The 20,500-nt window shown below is 35.7% G+C and overlaps 1 long non-coding RNA gene across 2 annotated transcripts in view; it reads left to right on the top strand.

The window, feature by feature from the left end:
* The window catches only part of LOC148183157 (uncharacterized), a 106,243-nt gene that overhangs the window by 78,490 nt on the left and 7,253 nt on the right, over positions 1-20,500 (top strand). Inside the window, exons 4-5 of one of the 2 annotated variants that reach the window (XR_015773760.1) lie at positions 7,401-7,514; positions 11,196-11,365. The exons of the other annotated variant lie outside the window; for it this stretch is intronic. This is a non-coding gene — a long non-coding RNA (uncharacterized LOC148183157). Of the gene's footprint in view, positions 1-7,400; positions 7,515-11,195; positions 11,366-20,500 lie in introns of those variants that run through there. 2 annotated transcript variants of the gene reach the window in all.

Here is a 20,500-nt window from a genome sequence, read left to right as displayed (position 1 = left end):
ATTGTTTAGGGGTTCTTAGCCACATAGGTGGTTGGTGCTGATGGTTCTGTCCATATTCTTGGGCTTTAACACTTGTATTACACTTTTGCTCTCAAAACACCTTGGTATTGGTTACATTAGCTGTGCTGAATTACCATCACAGGTCTCGTTTCATAGACAAGAAAAGCAATGCAACAAAGCATGTTTAGTCTGACACCACAAATTCTGTAATAAGGCAGCTCTGCTTAAAATTAAACAGAGTGATTGTTAACCTTAAGAAAAGTGATGTCAGTTTTGAGAAGACAGAATAAACTTGGCTTTTGTTAGGATTAGCGAAAATTCAATAGCAGGAAGGACCAAATAAAGCTGTGTGAATTGCAAGCTCTGCTGAGATTCAGAGAAGGATTTGCTGAGTGATTACTGAGGTGAATTGCCCTTCATTCTGTTACCAGTGTAGTCCATAATGACCTATGGATGTTTCATCTGGATAGGTAGAACAAATTCATGTGGCATCTTGCAACACCTCAAAAGACAGAAACCTCCCAAGCTGCCTTGCAGAAGGTGAAATAAAAAAAAAAAATGTGGAAGGGTTTGAGCTGGTTTCTTTTCTTTGCTAAAGAGAGATGATGTCAGCACCAGGACTTTAAAGCAGTTTATTTAGTTGGTGCTGGTGACTCTGTGCAGTACCTGAGAGGGAGGTTTTCATTTCATGCTCCTCCATACTCACAGCAGCAGTAGGAGACTGTAATTGTTAAGGCTAAACTCTTTTTTATTGCTTTCCTTTCACAATAAATGATTTTTTGGTAGTAATTAAGGTGTTTTGAAAAAAATCATAAACATTAGCATATTGCTAATTTAGAAAGCAGCTCCTAGATAAATGCCTGTCATGCAGTGCACATGTTCCACTGTGCACTTTGCTTGTGTTGATGCTGCTGTTTCCATTTTTATTTCAGCTGAGTAAGAGAAGTCTACCCAAAAACTTGCTTTCTAATCAGGTGGGTGGGAAAGGATATTCAGGCACATAAATTGCAGAACTGATTAAGGTGGATTTGCAGCAATCCACCTTCAATCTGGAGGGATTTTACTGTGTGAATCTCCTGGTCATTGCACATATAAAAACCTGCAGAGCTAGGTAGCTACTCACAGGCAGAGAGAGCTAATTTTCATTTACCTCCATTGGTACATTTCTAGGGAAGGTATTGAATCTGAGGCTTTCAGAAATGCTTGCCTTTATGATTTTAGGTTTTATGTTTTTAAAGCTAATCAGGGATATTGATTTCAAATTCTCTTTTAAATCCATTTAATTTTTTTGAAAAAGCTCATCATCAGCAACTATTGATTTTAATAGATTAAATAAAATTTGGAGAAAAAAACCAGAATTTTTTGTGAAAGTTCTGTTTACTAACTTATGTTTCCTATGTAAATAGATGAGTAGTGCTGTGACAAACCACTGGTATGTGACTTGCTATAGCTAAAAATAATCTTCTCTCAGAACTCTGTATTGTCATATTTTATTGCTTATTTCCTACTGTAGGTTAGCACTCTAAGACAGACATTGCTAACATTAAAGCTAATATTATTTCAAAGATCCCTCATTTCTTGATAACAGTCTGTGACCTTGCTGACCTCTGTGATAAATAAGACTCCTGAACATCTCTTTTAATTTCATGTATTGAAAGGTAGAATCTCAAGTTAAATAGGGCAAAATTATTAATAAATTCCTTCAGAAATGTTAAAAGTAATGGAATCAAAGTAAATTTCAGAACCAGTTGGGCTTTACTATTGGAATAAAGGTCTGCATAATAATGTGCAAGCTTAGGGCAAACCTGTGTGAATGTCCTTTGTTGGACAGACTCAGAATGGGCCTTGAATTCTCCCCTGTGATTATTTTGATTTAACAGCAAAAAATTATCCCAATTCTAAAGCAATTTCTTACATTAAATTCTTTTAATTCCTAAATGAAACAGATTGTCAGGTTTTTTTAGGGATGTTACGATTGCGAACACAGATCTCGATGCTTATTGAAGATACTTCTTTTTAGTTATTCCTTTATGTTTAAAAGCATGCAGGTTTTATCAAATGTAAAATACTGAAAGGAACACAGAATTCATATTACATAGCATGTCCTGCTGTGGCCTTGCTTTGCCAAAGAAATGTAGCAAAAATGTACTGGTAATATCCTTTGTCTTCATTATAAGGATCTGTGTCACTACATTCTTTCTGATGTAAGGCCATTTACCTTGACTCCCAACTACATTTAATCTCATTACATTCACTGTCATTATAGCAACATCTTTATTCCACTTGAAAGACTTTAAAGCTCTGGAGAATGATATTACAGTAAGGGTAGAATATGCTTTATTGAATAGGGTCCTGTGTAAATTCCAGATATGATCAAGCCATCCATTTTTATGAGCCAGTTCACATGATTCTGGGTTAATGCAGCAACTGTGCTTCTTCCAGTTAAATATAAGGATGGAAAATCAGACCATGAATAAGCATCTTAAATATTTTGATATTGCGTAGACCAAAAAAAGATGTATTAAGAGATCTTAATATAGATCTTGACTTAAAAAAGAACGCTACTTTTCCCACAAATGCTTCTACAAAATGAAAACATGTATAAATACAAATGCTAATGTTAGAAATAAAAGTAAATTAATTCTGAGACAGGAAATGACATCATAATCTATCCTTAGTCTTGAACTCAGTATTTCAAGGATCATATTGGCTTTTGTAATATTTATAACAAAATCTACCAGGCTGAATTGAATAAGCCTTATCCACTGGAAAAAGAAAAATTCAAAAAAATCTGATTTAGGATTCTTATTAGGGAATCAGCATTACATTGGAAAATTTCACTGATAAAATGCTTTAGAAAACTAAAAAAGCCAGAGAGGCAGTATTGGGATTTCCAAGTCTTGTACAGCTCATGAACAGCCCATGAGGCTGTTCAAGGTGACCCCAGTGCCAAGTTGCAGCAGGACTCCCAATAAGGTGGTGGAACACAACAATCTGCTGTCTCTGCTTCTCTCTGTCCAGCTCTCTTACGCCTGTAGATTTCTGAAAATATGTCTTTGTCCTGGATTCCCTCTTTCACCTTCTCTACTCTTACAGGTGGCTGTACAGAATAGGAAGAACAAAGGGCATGGGATCAGATCAACATCTTTATTCATGACTTGTTCTAGACAGTAAAATAAATAGCTATGTGAAATTAATGGCTCATAAGATCTTCATGAAAAAACAGTCAGAATTTCTTAGTGCTTGTCTGAATAAAGCATTCTTGAAGTACTCAGCATGACCATGCTGATAAATAGACTTACCAAATGACTGAAGGGCAAATTATTGGTTCTTGCCTTTGGTCAGTGATAATGTTGCATGATCTTGTCATTTATTATGGTAGATTTTATTAGGTGTGTTATTATAGACTGCCCATAAAATTTTATGTACTAGTAGAAAATAAAATTATACTTTATCAGATTATTTCTCTGCCTCTAACTATTCTAGATGGGTGAAAACAGAGATTTGCAAGGTGTAGAACTTCTTAATGAATATAGATGTAGAGGAAGATGATGTTAAAGATGATTTTGTCAGTTGTTTAGTGTTTGAAGCTACAGCATCCAGTGCTAATCCAGGGGCTGACCCAAGGGAAGGGTAACATTAAAACCCGCTAGTTTTATAGATAGCTTCTAAAGATTTGGTTTTCCCTGGAAAGTGGCTACATAATGTAAATACTGGGTATGTCTGAGGACAGTATATGAAGAATATATTTCCTATTTTTTTTTGGGGCAAGCTTTCTGTTAGATTAGTTTATGTAAATATCCATGTAGCTAATTGGTTCAGATAATTTAGGTAAATGGTAGTTTTTGAAGATAACTTACTGTGCAAGATTAGTCATATGAATAGAAATAATTGCCTATCTAGCCATCTCAGTAACCTCTGCTATTCACTCCTTTTTATCTCACTTTACAAAGCAACTTCATCAGGCCATAATAAGCGTTACTCAAACAGAGCCTGTAAGCCTTGCTTGAAGGGGCATATAAATGATGAAAGGGGAGAGAAGACAGGCAGGAAATAGAACTCAGTGAGGTTACAGATTCTTGCAGATTTTTCTTGCAAACTGTTATTCAGTAAAAAAGGTTTCCCTTTCCTTCATGTCACAGAACCAAACTTCTGTGCTAGCTGTTCCTGGCTAATCCATGGCACAGTATCATCATCATTTCTATTGAACTGGGGAGACATAAGATCAGGCTGACACAGGGCTTCCTCACAAAAAGATGCATTGGTTTTTGCCCTGAACACAGTTCTCATTACGGAGGAACACAATCTAATTTCCACCTATACAATGGATGGGTCCCACAGTTCACAAAAATATATGGAGGGAAAAGGTGTCTTACAAATGTATCACTTCATCTTTGGTCTTTCAGAGTTTATTCCCAAATGAGTTCAACAAAATGCCATTTGTATTTTCTTTTCATGTGTAATCCCATACAGGCTTCTCTAGGAGTGACTTTTGTACCAGGGTGCAGAGTCCAAGGTTTTTATATGACTGAATTCCTGGTGCAGGTGTTGGGGCTCTCTGGGATCTTCTCAGAAGGATGATTCCCTATTGCAACTCATTTTGATAGTCCTGAAAAATCTTTTCTGAATCACTGTTTTGAGTGGTGTTTATATGTGCTAGTATTAAATTTCCTATTTCCTAGTTATTTTGTTAAATAGTTTTGCTCCATAATTAAGCAATGAACTTGTTACTTTTCTCCATTCTGATCAACAAGGAAAACAATTTTTTCATTCTGTGTTCCCTCTCAGACACACTCTGCTTTTATCTAAAATTTAAGAGATTTGATCTTGTGGGGTTTTTTTATCCTGTATTAATCAGATCTAGGTTAATATTGGGAGATACCAAGTAATCCCTGTTTAGGAAGTTTTGTGGAAATGCTGGCTATCACTCCACTGGCTATCAAATAGCAACAGGTTGGCTGCTTTTGCCACTGGTACTTCAGCATGCTGGGAACTGTTCCTGCTTCAAAAGAGTCCAGTGAGGTCTGTTGGTTTTGTTGTTCTAAAACTCATGCAGCTAAAACCAAACTGTTGATACAATTTGCCCTTTTGGGAAGAGAAAACCTGAAAATGGCAGCTGTACAAACCTGTAGAAGAATTGTTAATTCTACAGAAAAAAAAAAGTGACCTAACATTTTTTTCTCAGACTTCATGTGAATTTATTTATGTAAAAATTGGAAAAAGGAAGCACACAAGGCATTCCCAGTAGACATGCTTTGACCTACCCTGAGTGCTTTAAATTATTCCCAAATTCATAATTCTGAAAGAACATTCTTGTGTTCCTTCAGAAATAAAAATAAAACAATAATTTAAAAAAAGTTAGATAAAACGAGAGAACGTGTTTGTAAAATTGGAATCTAAATTACTTGCTGACACAGAATTGTTTTACTACTCCTCCCAACTGGATTTTAATTCAGCAATCTGAGAAATTTTACAGAACTAATCATTTGCTTTGATCCTGTGAATACATTCCCATTGAATCAAGACAAAATTAATAGGAGGCAGCAATTGATTAGAGGCTGAAAAACCATTTTCCTATGCTCTAAAAATGTAGCTCTCCATTGACAAACAGGGGCACATTCTACAATCAGCTTTTACGACATCTCAAAGAGAACGGTGCAGAAAAAACTTATGAGGGTCTCTCAGTGGAACACGTCCGTACGTGGTGCTGGGGATGACTCAGGTTCACTTTGTCCTTCCCCACACTGTCACCAATTTTCCTCCCTTGAGCTGGCTGCTGGCAACAGTTTTCTATTTGCCATTGATACATGACGGTTAATCAACACCATTAATCTGCATTTTAGATGTCTGGAAAGTGTATTTCCTACTACCAGTAACATCTCTCCCTACCCCTGGGAACCTATGGACGGGTGTTTGTATGATCCTGTCATTACTGTCAGATTTCCTTGATTGTAGTAAAATTACTTTATCTTGTTCAAGAAATGTTTGGGGTTTCTATGGAAAAGCCCTTTTTAACTCAGCTGACTCCCTTGGGTTTAATCTGATCCAGATAATTTCCTAGAATTGCCACAGACACATCTGGATCCTCACAGAACAGTGTTCTAAACAATTTGCAAGCTTTCAGTAAAGTCCCAGCAGACACTGCAACCTTAGCAATTGTAGTGCTGGTACAGATCCTCTCTAAACATCACAACCTCAGCATTGAAACCTGAGTATCAAAGAAGTAATTCTTTTCAGGAATAGCACCTAATGAAAAGAATTTCCAAAATTGCAGCTAGCAGTATCTTTTGGGCACAGCTACCAGAGGAATATTTTGAAGATAAGATTTATTAAACATTAAATGGAACTAAGTCCATACAGTCCTTTGCTAATTATGCTTGGTCATCCCACTGTGCTATAGAGAATACAATTTTCTTGCTACTCTTCATATATCTCTTGGGGGAAATATGTCATGATTCTGGTTGTTAGCACTGATGCCAATAGCTGAATTCTTTTGCCTACTTTTTGACTTCAGATATCCTGAGGAGTAAGCAAAGAATTCATCAGTCTTTGAAGTCCTTAAAAAATTTCCATTGGAAATCTAGTTTTTGCCCCGAAACACACTGGCAAATATGAAAATTATTCACTTTTTGAAAAACCATCTAGTATTACTTGATACTCTACCAAATCAGTTTTTCTCCAAAATCTATTTCCATCCTTTAACTCTACTTTATGTCTGTGGTCCCCAAATACAAGACTTAGAGGAAAGTTTCTAGCCTAAGGGGAAATTACTGTACTACAAAAACCAGGGAAGAGTTTGTTTCTTTATCCTGTTTCCTCACCTTCTTTAATTTACTAATCTCTCATAAAAGCTTGACAAAGTGGCTGGCAGAATGCAGCACTTTGTACAGTCAGCATGAACAAGAATGTTAAATTTATAAGGAAAGACATTAGATACAGCAAATAAGGAACAAAACACAGAAACTTAAATTTCTTCTTTCCAATGCTTATGTTTTATCAGCTTCCTGGGTCTCATTCTCACATGATTTTATATTATTATAATTACCAAAATATGTGATGCATTTTTACATGATCTTTTCATATATATATATATATATATATACATGTATACATATATTCATTGCTTTCTTTGCCTGCCCTGACATTTTGTCTCTGCTCAGCTCTGCACTGAGCTACCTTCACTCCTCTATCAGGAGGCTGTGACCTGTCTGAGTCAAACTCCTGCCCTGTCTGCAGTGGGGCTGGAACTTCTCATTATTCCAGAAAGTTCCTTCTGCTGCCTGTGCAGTCCCAGGAGGAATAACCTGGCAGTCATGTGGGGTGCCATGGCTTGTATGCCACGGAGCAGTGAACATGAGCCAGGATGTGACAAGGTTTTCCTGGTTTGTGCTGAATCCCAGGTTTATTGGAGAAGTCTACAAAAGATGAAGATACGCTGTACATCACTCAGGAAGGACTCAGAAATTTCTGTGGTGATACGTTCCTGCCCTAATCCCTGACAATGTGTTCTAAAGGTAAACGTGTGTAAAAATGTAAAACTCGCTGAAAGGATGACTTTCTTGAGACTGTCTTGAATACCAGACCATATATTTCTAATCATCTGCCAGAGCTTGTGCAAAAGCATCTTCAAAGTTTTCACCAGAAACCTCTACCCAAGAGAAAGTGCATGGCTAAAATTCCCAATCCTCCAGACATACATTCTTCCTTTTTTCATTTGAAAATATAGTAAAAGGTTTATACAAGATATTTAAAAATATTTTTATTTTATTTTTCATTCCTACATCAGTCTTACTACTTGCAGAAATCTGCTTCTGCTGTTATTTCTTGCAGAGGTCACATGTTGCTTTTAATTACAACCTTATTCCCTCCTGAGGCCTGTGCAAGTGTTAGCTAGAGCAACATTTTAGCCTCTACATTTAGGCTGGGACAGGAGCTAATCTTCCATGTCGTTGTTTACTGTACTGGGTTTATTAACAACTTCACAATCTTCACCAGTACTTTTGAGTTCTTTAGGTCAAATTAATCCTAAGTGAGGTCAAAAAACGTGAATTCTCAGCCTGCTGTCTAATTCTGCAACAGGCAGAATTCTAATTCTCTGGTATAAAATGAAACTACAGAGAGGTGTGCCTGCATCAGAAAAAAGTAGTGGTTGTAAACACTGATAGGCACAATAATTATCCATTAAAGATGAGCAGTGAATAAATCTGGAATAGACCCCAAAGAAAGGATCCCAAGGACAAGGAGTTGAGTCAGGGAAAAGATTTTATTGTGTTTTGTATAGTGAAGGATAAATCTGTGATTTTTGGTGAAAGTGCACCAAATTGTTAGTTCTTTGTTTTAAAATGTAGCTTGCTTTTATGCTATGTTTCATTAACTCTGTGAAATATGTGTAGAAGTGCCAAGAAATTGATTCCTTGAGCCACATTTATGTGGTGTCATTGATCTAAGTAGGAAACACATAAAGTGCCATTGATCTAAATGGGGGTCAGGTTGAAACATACAAAGGAAGAGTATGGTATTTGAGTCCTGTAGGAGCAAAATACCCACCAGATTAATTCATTCACATTCACTTTTCTAAGTGAATCACAAACTATTCTTGTGTATTCTGAGACTTGAGACTTGTCTGTCTCAACAGTGAGGGAGCAGAGGCAAAAGGATTTTGTATTTGTTGCTGTAGTGTGCATTAAATTAGCAAGAGCCAACATAATATTAACCTCATTTAATTGCAATCTCCTTGTCTGTTTTCTCTGCAGTATATATTTAGTTACACAGTCTCTGGGTGCTGTGGTGTTTCCAGTATGATCACAACTTAATGACTGTGCATTTCATTTTCAGGCATCAGTGATGTATTTTCATCAGCCTTTAGTAAAGAAGAATTGGACTGTTTCAAAACATTAAAGCAAATACTTAAATTTGTTCTGTTGTCTCCATATAGACTCTTTCAGAATGTATAAGATTCTGATAAGAGGTTAGATTCAGACTACAGATAACTTATGAAATAGCATATCATTTATGTGTATTACCAAATCCAGGACTGTTCAGAGAAGACAATGGAGAGGGCACAGATGAAAATGCAAATGGAAATCAAGGACTCTGATGAATGGAAAAATGAGTGATTCAGCAAGTAGCACTCTACCAATACCCAGATGATATCAGAGAGTACTTTATAGATGAAAGTGGTTAAAATTAGATGAAATGCAAATTTAAGGTACTCAAAATTACAGGTAGGGAATTCCCTGAGTTTTTAACATATTCCAAACTAGCTGCTATGTGTAGACAATGCATGGCAATAAATCAGCTCTTAAACTCTGATCAGATGGCTTTGTAATGCAATTCTGTCTGAACCAGTTCATCCTGTAGACTTATTTATTTCCACTTTCTATTGTATAGTACTGCTGTACAAAATTAAATCACTGCTGTATTGTGTCTAGAAGAGGGGATAATTTACTTGTGACTGAAAGGATATAGTGCCACCATAGCTCAGTTTTTTTGTGGGAGTTTCATGAAGTAAAATCTATATTGGAATCAGGATTGGCAGAGCCATGACTTTCTGAAAACACATATTGCAAATGTAAGGTTGTGGAATTACTGTGGGAAGTGATACACACCTAAAATTAATTGCTGTGTAGAAAAGCATTTTATGCTACTTGGCTGATCTTTAAACAAAAGTTAGCATTTCAAAAACACTGAAACCATTAGCTTTCTTGCAGCACATTCCAGTTCAATAACTTTAATGAAGAGAAGTGATACCTTCACATTAAAATTCTAACAAGGAAAATATTTTCTAGTCATCTCTGACTCCATAAGTTTAGTTTTCTTTACTGAGTTGGGTTAATTTAAGGGAAGAAGTGTCCATCATTCATAGACAATATCCTAACCTAAAAAAGGCCTGATTTATATCTTTCCAGAGGTCTCCCAGCCTGGAGATTAGTGAGAGATGACTGGAAAACAGCTTCTGTTGTACTATACATCATATTTTTGAAAGTCATGAACCAGCACAAGATTTGTTTCTGCATATGTATTAGTGACTGTTATTGTCTCAGTGGGTAATTATTCTGGCAGTGTTCATTTAACTGCTTAGTACTTGGAGTTACACAGTCCCAGTGCACGCTGCAGGGCTGGAAGAGGGGCTGCAGCACCAAGCAGGGGTTAATTGACTTTTATTGAAGCAGTTTATAGCTTGCTGTTGTCTTCATCCTTAAGCACTACTGATCCACTCTAAACTAAGATCTATTGGGACAATATTTTTAAAGATGTTTAGTTTTCCACTAAACTGTATTTTATTTGTGTTGTTTCATTTTCTTCCCCCAAGATATCTAATGATAAAAAGGATAAGGTCATTTTTACTGAGTCTCTTTTACTTAAGGTGAAACTATTAAATTCCCTGGCACATTAAAGGGCAGATGTTGCTTTTCTTTTTTCAGAGAAATTTACATACACTTCATTTGTGGAACAAAATTGCAGTGATTCAGTAGGTAGCTACATTTGTTTAGCTTACATAAAGTGTTATAAGGAGATCTATGATGAGAAGTATTATCCTTTTAAATGATTTTTAAAATATCAAATTTTATTTCAGTTAATTCTAATGATTTGCTAGTAGTGTTTTACTACTATCACTGTTCAGTGTGTTTGAGTACTGTGAAATATTTAAATTAAAGTTTTATGTAATACACTTTTTTAGAATTCAGAAGATTTTATGCATTATTATTCATAACATCTGCCACTTATGGAAAAAAAGCCTTAAAATGCTCCTTTAATATACATTTAATTAATGAGATGCAATTTTATATTAAATAAGATTTGTTTTATTTTAGAATTTATGTTTGTGGGAAAGATCTGTTTGCTCTATAACCCCTTAGGTCTGAGGCTTATAGCTTGGCTATTAAAATCTTCCTTATAAGGAAACTTGATATTTCTAAGCATATAATATATATATCTTTTGTAAAAGATGTAAGACTGGAAAAAGAATGCCAAATAGACATTTTAATATTAATGAATGCTTACTGGTAACTAAAATGGATTAGGTAGATGTAGATCCTTCCCATTTTCCTGCTGTATGGAAATGATTTTTATAAATTCATTTCTTAAGAAACAAAGCTTTGCTAGAATTTGAGATAGGCACAAGAGAGAGATCTTGGAAGGTATTCTAAAGCCAGACCTTTCAAGCTTAAGTCCTCTTTTATTTTTGACTACAGGAAACCCCCATTGTTCTGCTTTGTGCTTGACATTGAACTGGGCAGGTGTGTCCACATAAGGTGCAACAGGGAGGATTTGCATGCTGGCTTGCTGAAGTGACAGAATTGTGCAAAATAACTGCAGTGGTCTGGCAAGCTTCAGGAAGCAGGTGGATCTGAGGTACCTGTCTCCAAAATTACAATGCTGAAAATGCCTGCTTGCCTTCTGCCTAACCTGGGAGGAAAACCAGATTTTTTTTTCCCTACAGTGTTATTCACAAGGCTTGTCTTTTGTACATCATGACATGTCTAGAATTTCCCTAGTCTTGATGGATTTATAAATGTGATTCAGTTTTATTTGTTATATGTGACTGTGGTGTATGATGAATAGGAAAATTTGTATATGTGTATTGGGTGATATAAATTTACACATTAAACCAGATGCTGATTCTGATTTTTACTGAAGATAGAAAACAAATGAAAAATACTTCATTTTAGGAGGTTTAGAAAGTCCTGCTTATGTCAAATGTCCTTGTCAGTCATCTAGATGATACAGGTAAATGGACAGTAGGCCAAATTGCAGATGATACTTAATAGGGGTGGGACAGAACAAAATGTCTTTGCATCAGTGCAGAAGGATCTGGGAAAAGTTCAGAATCTGGCTGACATAAACCTAAATAGTGAAACACAAAGTTTTGTCCAGATACAGATCAGGAAACCTGTTGGCCAAGAGACAGCCCCGCTGGGAAGGATTTGGAGTGATGCAAGACTGGTGAGAGCTGCCTGTGCTCCTTAGCATGAATAAGACAAATCCCAAACCAGGCTACATTATATGTCTGCTCCCTTCTGCTGAGGCTGTTCCCCAAACACTGCACCCAGTTCAGGCCCTCTGGATGCAGAGGTTGGCAAACTGCAGTGGATCCAGTGGAGGGTGGTCCAGACCATGCGGGACTCAAAGCAGCAGCTCTCACATTGAGGGAGATGCGCTTGTTTAATCTGGCAAAGATTCTAATAGCTGCCTACAGCCACTTGAAGAGCAATTGCAAAGATAATGGAGTCAATCTCTTCTCAATGGATTGCAATAAAAAGGGACAATTTTCATGAATTGTGGCTTGGGATATTTGAATCACACATAGAAGTAATGGAAGTGTGTTTTCTATATTCCCATATCCCACAATCATTTATTTTAATACCTTTAACACTTCAACCAGTTTCAGTTGTCTTTAGCACAGAATGAGTGTAAACCAGGTGAAATTTCCATAGTAAGTTACTCAGCTCCACAGCTATCTCTTGTGATATCACTCTATTTAAGCCTCATATGGGAGTATTCAGGTTTTCTTTTTTTGCATCGTGGAGTGAATTAGACATAAGATATCAGGTTGGAATTCCCCAGGAAAGGAATTCAAGTCAGTTTTCCTAATAGGTTTTAAGCAGATTCAAAGAGGGGTTTAGTTTATGAGTTAATAGCACATGCAGAGCATCTGCACTGACCTAGAAGACATTAACAGCTCTGTCTGAAGCATTTAAGTCAGTTGGGTCAATGATTACCGGATTAAAAACTCTCAGTAGTTTTTTACATAATAGACTATCATATTCAATCAAGTAAACCATACAAGAGTGTTTAGATTTTTAATTCAGAATGAGAAGAACTATTTTTCCTAGAATATAGTGGAGTAATGTGGGAAATAAAGCGCTAATAGAATTGCCAGAATAATTTACCATTGTATGATATGAAAGTGGCTTAAATCTCTGCTGGCAGATGAGCACACAGAGTAATGGTTCAAAGGGATCATTACTACTTAATCATGACACGTTCTGCTGGAAGAGCTAGTTATAATTCTTCAAAATGAGACATTTATATTTCCTCAACTCTTTCTCTTCTTCCTCTCTATGGCATATATCAAATGACAAGGTTCATATTGAAATGAAATTTGTTCAAATCAGTTAGTGAATTAGTAGAAGAATGACCATAAAGTAGTTATTTAAACTTTACTCAAATAATGAAAAGCATTTCAAATCACAGTTATCAGTTATCATCACTGCCTTAAAAATCTATAGTAAATAATATACTTCTTGATTTTAATCTAATAATTTATATTTTATTTTATGTTTACAGGTGCAGTCAGGTAGCAGTCTCCAACACAGTTCCATATCCTAGTTCTCATGTTTGGTTTTGTTACATTGCATTTGTATTATTTTCTTATTGTCCATAAGTTGTGGAACACAACTTAATTGCTGCTATTTTTAGTTTACCAAATTAACCTTCTTCAGCAAAAACACCTGCAGAAGGAGTCCCTGGAAAGCATATAAAACATTTTTTTAAAACATTTTTATACATTTGTGCTTAATATATGAGAGCTAGTTTGAAAAACTCCATAATAATCCATAAATTATTAAAAATTATGAAAACATTTTTTAAAATTACTAGTGCTTTGGCTGCCAGTTGATTCATGCCCAAGAGACAGTAGAAAAGCAACACTTTCCAGGTGTTCTGAGTATATGCCTACTATATTATGCTTAATATATCTTCCTGGAATTATTTTGAATAATTTGATCAAAATGTTTTACTTGTGGAAGTCATTATTTGGCCAAGCCTGTTGCCTGGATTACTCAGTGGTAATTACCCCACTAATGAAACCCAAGGTATGATGAAGATGTTTAAGATACCTGTACACCATTAGGCACCTCAGAGTTGTATCTGTTACGTTTTCGTAAAGAGCCAGCACTGTCTTACAAAGCCCTAAAATTATTATTGGGCTTTTCTAGGTGATGAAAGCCATTGAGCCATTTTCAGTTAATGAAAAGCACTGAATGATGAATCATTAGGATATTTAAATGTACTCGTATGTAAAACTCCAGAGCTACTCAGTGTTTTAAATTTAATTAATTTGGTTCTTGGTATTGATTAGTAAAGGTGGTTTTCAAGAAAATTGTTGAATAGATGGATCACTCAATATTTTGGTTATAATGGGCATTGTCTTGTATTAAAAGGAGGGGGATGGTACTTAATGACAAATCCCAAAGTAACTTTTGCCATGAAATTCTCTGTTGGTTCATTGACCATTTTGTGTCAGAGACTATTTGAAATTCCATGCTTCACAACAGGTCTTCCTCTTTAACAGGACTGAACCATATCATTTGAGAAGACAAAAGTTGTTATTTTAAAGTCTATATGTAAGATGGAAAAAGTGAATATTTTTAATTCACACTGATGCTTTTTATAGCTTGTCCTATAGTAGAATTAAGTTAGAATTAATTTAATAAATCCAAAGATTTAGATGATCTAGAAAAAATATTATTTTGTGTTTTTTATAAAAACTGCAGAGAAAAAGATTTAGAATTGCAGAACAGAGAAAGACAATTACTCTGGCACTATCAGTCTATGATGAGACTGTGCACGAGAGAGAGATACCTCTCTCAGCATGAGATAAGGGTTACTAGAAATAAGGCTTTAGTGTGAAATTCAGTCCTGCACTAAGTACCAACACAGACATCTCACACAAACCAATTAAGGACCATTTAGGACTGTTTCATTAAGTGTCTCTTAAATGTAAAACTTGACTAGATTCTATCAGTCAAACATTCACTTAAAGGTGACCAATAAAGGCAGTAGAAAAGGTTTTCTTTGAAATTACCTTCTGACCAGGAAAAATCTTGCTGAGAAGCTTAAAACCAATCTATAGTAACAGAAGGTTAAGAGGTATTCTGTGCTTTCACAAGTCCCTAGCTTATTTGTAATTAGGAGATGCACTGAATTTTGCCCTGCAAGTCTGCAATTCCTCATAGAACAGCTTGTGAATTAGTAAGAAAGAGTAGTAATTGTTTGTGTGATCATTAATTAGCCATCCTGCCTTTCCATATCATCATTTAACTCCATTAAGCTTAATGTTTGTACATATACTGTATTAATGATCTCACATACAGCTAGCAGTGGAATACATAGTGATTAGTGAAGTAATAATCACATACAGCATTATAAATTTCATCAGTAGTAATGCTAATTCCATAAATTAGCAGCATTATAATGGAAACTGAATTACAACTGGAGATGTATTTTTAGAGATTATAAATTATTACTAGACAAAATTATTTCCAGAGGAACAAAACCGCAGGAAAATAGCACTGTGTCTTTGTGGGGTACTCTTTAACTAACAAAGAAACAGGGAAAAAAAAATCAAAACAGCACCCCCTCAAAAAAAACCCAAACCCCAAAAAACTAAAAAAAAGCAAAAAACCCAGCAAAAAGCTGAGTTTCTACTGAGAACAGTATAATATCTAGAAGTCTGAAAGTTCACATTTATTTTATTCTTCTTTCATGACATCCTGATGATTTGACAGTGATCATTTTCAAGAGCTGTGTTTCTATTTTTTATAGGAGTTACCAAAATTTTGGTCAAGACAACTGATATATAGCCTGTGAACACACATATAAAGGTGACAGAGACCATGAGAAGTACAGTAGGATTTACATGCACACCATCTCAAAGACTATAAAGATTCAGAAGTTATAAAATGACACTCCTCTGTATCATTTACCACTTCATACCATGGAGATTCTCATCTTAAAATTGTTTTTTTGGGGAAGGGTAGTAAGTGGCAGGAACAGAACACAGTGATGGGATATATTCTGCTTTTTGCAGCTCAGTGCAATAAATGCATCATGATATTATGGACCAATGAATTTAGAACAAATGAAAGAAAAATTTTTATGCAGAAAATAATTAGCCTGAAAAAATTTTCATGCCAGATAACCTGTCTGTATGCAGTGGGGCTGGGTAATGTGTTTGCTAATGCTATTTGTGGCTGTGATAATGCAGATGATCAAATCTCATGTGTCAGAGAAATATGATGGAAAGGGAACACTCCTTTCTTTTTGTTGCTGTCATTTCAAAGTCAGCTAGATATTTTATGGGTATATAAAGTAGACACATAAAGTATGAGAGGAGCTGTAGAACAGAAGATGGACTCATTATGACAAATTCTCTATTGCTCTGTGAATACCCAGTCCAGAATACCCATTGTTGCCAAACTGCAGAAAATATTTCGATTGTAAGAGTTACTATGGACAAGCAAAGCTGATAAATGTTAGAGCTAAAATAAGATTATGGAGCAGAACTAAGTGACCCTATAACAATATCTTACAACTTTGTTATTCGTGACATCTGATTTATACTGCTGTAGTTCCCACTGATTTCAATGGTTCTTTGTGATTTACATTACTAAAAATGATAGTGAGATCAATTCTTGCACAAAAAGGCATTTTCAGCAGAGATTTTTCTGTCTCGGTGCTATGTTGCACAGGTTTAAGCACTATTTTCTCTTTTGTCACTTTTTGGTCAAGACATATTCTCTGTAAAAGGTTTGGGAAGAGTTCTGTCACATTAATACTTTCTAACTGAAGGCATCATTTGCCGGAGCCTATATTCAGTGTCACACTCTTTAAAGGAATTGCTCTTGGCAACACAGCCTAATGGCATTACAAATCCTGTCACAATATCAGTAGTGAAGTGGGAAGAGAGTTAGAAATATTAGGATGGTGCTCCATAGTCATACAGCTTGGCAGAGAATAATCTGACTCTTCTCTTGCTCATACTGATGGAATGTTGTCAATCTCAACTATCCTGATTTTAAGTCTGTTTGGGAGACCACTGGAATCAATCTTCACCTGTCCAAGGGGAACAAAGACTTCCAATTTAAGTGCTCCACGGTGTTCTAAATAAGAAACTTGAACTTGGTGTTTAAATGGATCAATAGCATCATTGTTGTTACCAATTTAACAAGGAATTAAACCACTTTAGGAAAATATTCTTTTAAATTGTAAAGCAAGATCATATAATCCAGCAGACTCTATGGAATTTTGTACATCTAGCACAGTTTTTCAAAAAGCCATTAAGAAAACATCAAAGCAGTGTGAAATTTGACCATTTCAGACTGCTGACTGTAGCCTGTCACTGACAATGGCCCACCAGATAATTGGATAAGTCATGACAGAATAAAGTATTTATTTGGTTCTTTCTGCTCATTTCTGAACACTGAGAGAATTTCCAAGACAGCAGTAATCTAGAAAGTTTACAGAATTTCTTATAATTACATGAATGCATTCAGAGGGTGTGTATACCATTACAGATGAAAACGTCATAGTCTTAGTAAAACCAAATGTGTTCAGTATAACAAACTTGATTATGTACGTCAGAAGAATTTTTAGTGATTTTAGTGTATTATTTTATATAATTAGTTTGACTTTAAGTCTTAGAAAAAGTGCAAGGTCTTTGTAAGAATAAATGCCTGCTATTATCCACTCTGATGCCACCTTGATCGGACAAGAATTTCTGTGCATTGCTGATATTGCAGAAAGTCAGTAGGGACAAGTAAGAATACCTAAAAAGGAAGAAACCTTAATGTATTCAAACCATTCAGCTATCTCTGATTTTTCTTTTTTTATCAATTTAAGTAAACTGTTTTAAATGTTTACCAGGAAAAAAGTAAAAGCATTGATGAACCCAGCCCTTAGAAAACTGTTGTATTGTGCAGATGCAATTAGTTTTTCTTCTGTAAAACCATCAGACAAGTTAGTGGCTCTCTAAGGTATATTTAAATATTCTTTGATTAATTTTCTTGTGTCATGCTTGATTGTGCATGTGTCACACAACTCCAAAGAATATGTACAGTGGGAGCAATCACTTCTCCTATATAACTGTAGTATGGTTTCATATATAACATGCATAATTTACATACATTGGATCTGAGCAGAAACAACCGTATTTAATGCAATCCTTCAGTGAAAAGATCCTTGTCAGTCATCTGCTCCTGGGCAGATTGTTATCTACAAAGCAAGAATCCAGTCTGCATGTAAGGCAAAGACTGTGTCTTTTGTTAGTGTACTGTGCTCAAGTGAATCAGGAAGATTCAAAACAATTCAAGTAGTATTGTATTTTTAAACTCCCTAATTTTTATGTGTTCATATATCAATCAGTCCTTAAGTCAGGAAGCAAATAGAATCTTGTATTGAATGCAGAGATTATTCTTGCCAAGGCTGGACAGCATTCCTGGCAGTGGGAGTTACTTATTACAGATCACCTGGTGTCACTGCTACTACCTCAAAAGCATCCCCTCTCCTTAGGGCCTTCACAGGATTTTCACTATTATATCTTTCTTCCTTTCCCCCCTCCCCACCCCATGTGTAATGTCAGCATTGCAAGCCTAGTTAGGAGCCCACAAAACTGGCACTTCTGCATCCTCTTGATTTTAGGCAGCTGGAAAAGAAAGGAATTTTACCTGTTCATTAAAGGGTACACAAAAGAAAATCAATAATCTTCACAAGTTGCTATTTTATGTTTGATCTGTGACCTGTGTGTATGGAAATTATAATTACTGCTTGCTTTTACAAGAGGGTTGGGATTCCTTGGGAATTCCTTGTTTGGCATCCTTGGGATTTGCTGTCCATACTGGAGTGGGCACAGGCCATTTCCCCCAGGCTGCATTCTCTGCTGTTCTCTATGGTGTGTTTCAGTGTCTCCCACCATCCCACCATTCTCTCCGTGCTCTTTTCTGCCCTCACTCCAGTCTCATTTTGTGCAGCTCTACAGGATCCACAGGCTTCTCTTGTAGCATCTGGCTGACCACTCAGCCTCCATCTCTCCCGTGCTCTACTGCCCAGTACCAGGTCCTCTCAATTCTGGCTTCAGCGTCTTGGCAACAGCTTCTCCCAGTATCTCTCTGGAATCAAATGGGACAGCTTTTATTATGTTCCTGGAAACAGCTGAACTTTCAGAAATGGGTTTACATTTTTTTCCTGATGTTTTCTAAAATCAGCCTGAGAAACTGGGAAATTTCCTAGCTGTTTTCAGACTAAATACATCCTTTTTTATAAAGCTATGAGCAATTGAGCATATGACTTTGTAACTGTAATACTCACAAACCTTGGCAAAACACAACCTTTGAGCCTTACCTTTTCAGCTGTGCTAAATAATATTTTTGACTCATTGTGCTTGTTATGCTTGTTAATTCACAATGTGTGATTTCACTGAAATAGTCTGTTCTTGCTATCATGAAAGTTAGCGACATCACTGCTAGTTATTTTTTGCTGTGTTTTAAAAATATTCAAATAGATCATTGATATCAACATATAGGTGTTGTTCCTCTTAGTTTAAACAAAGTCTTGTAGACAAAGAGAATGTGAGAATGTGTGAATGTGTGACTGGAGGACTGAGCAGAAATGCACTTTTTATTACTAAAAAATACATCTCTTTTCTTTAAAAACAAGAGGGGGGAAGTAAGTTCTTTGATGTTTATTCTATTTTTAATTAATTTTTAGGACCATTTAACATAACTAGAAAGTTTGAAGATTGAAGTTTCATGTTGACACTGTACATTACAACTTAATGACCTAGACTTATTTACACATAAATGAGTTTTTTAATGGTCTAATTAACAAAATGCATCAGTTTGCCTCTTTAAATCAAGTTACTCTTAGGTAGTATGTTTTAGTAATTTCAAATGCTTAATAAAAGATGAAAGTCTCCTGTTATTTTAAGTGAGTACTTTCCTAACAAACAGTTTCATCATAACATGCTACTGCTGTATAAAATCCAAAATATTGGACTTTACGTTCAGACTAAATTTTAAAATAGGATCAATTATTTTAATTTAAAATTCACAGAAATTTGATATTTTGGATAGAAAAAAAAAATTAAATTAAAGGTTTACATCTTGATAAACTCCTGTATGAGTTTACTCCCGACTCCCAGGAACTGCTCTTTTTAGAAGAGGGTTCTGTTTTCCTGTTGAAGTGCAAAAGGTCCAGTGAGTGAAATGAGAAGTGTGTCTTCTCAGCACTAAGAATGTTCTCTGCTTCTCTCAGCTGCTCAGTCAGACTTGATCCATGATAGATTCTCTAGTTCTAGGAGTTTGGTTTTATTAGGAGATTTAATTATGACATACTTTTGATTTTTAGGCATTCTTTCCATCTGTGTTATCTAGAAATCAATTTACATGAGAAAGAGGCAATGTATTAATTTTATGCATTTTATTATCACTTATCTGGAAGCTTCCAAGTACCTTGTAGAGATAAATTCTACCCCTTTTTAAAGAACAGGAAGCTGGGCTATAGAATGAAACAAGACTTGCCCAAGACCACAGAGAAAACTGAGCAATAGATCTCTCCATTCTTAGCTAATTCTTAAATTGTGACGCAGGCCAACATTTCTGACGTGCAATAGTAACTTAAATAAGGGGCACAACTCAGGTACAAGGGACCCTCACTGGCTTCCATGGGGCTGCTTGTATGAATGAAACTGAGCGTTCAGGGAAGGTGTTTGCAGGATTAA

The sequence above is a fragment of the Pseudopodoces humilis genome, chromosome 14, assembly GCF_049639895.1.
Source record: "Pseudopodoces humilis isolate 2021_Gansu_Grassland_sample_001 chromosome 14, ASM4963989v1, whole genome shotgun sequence".
In the NCBI taxonomy this organism is placed as follows: domain Eukaryota; kingdom Metazoa; phylum Chordata; class Aves; order Passeriformes; family Paridae; genus Pseudopodoces; species Pseudopodoces humilis.
The sequence above is the reverse complement of the archived record's forward strand: the minus strand, read 5'-3'. Positions and strand labels throughout refer to the sequence as shown.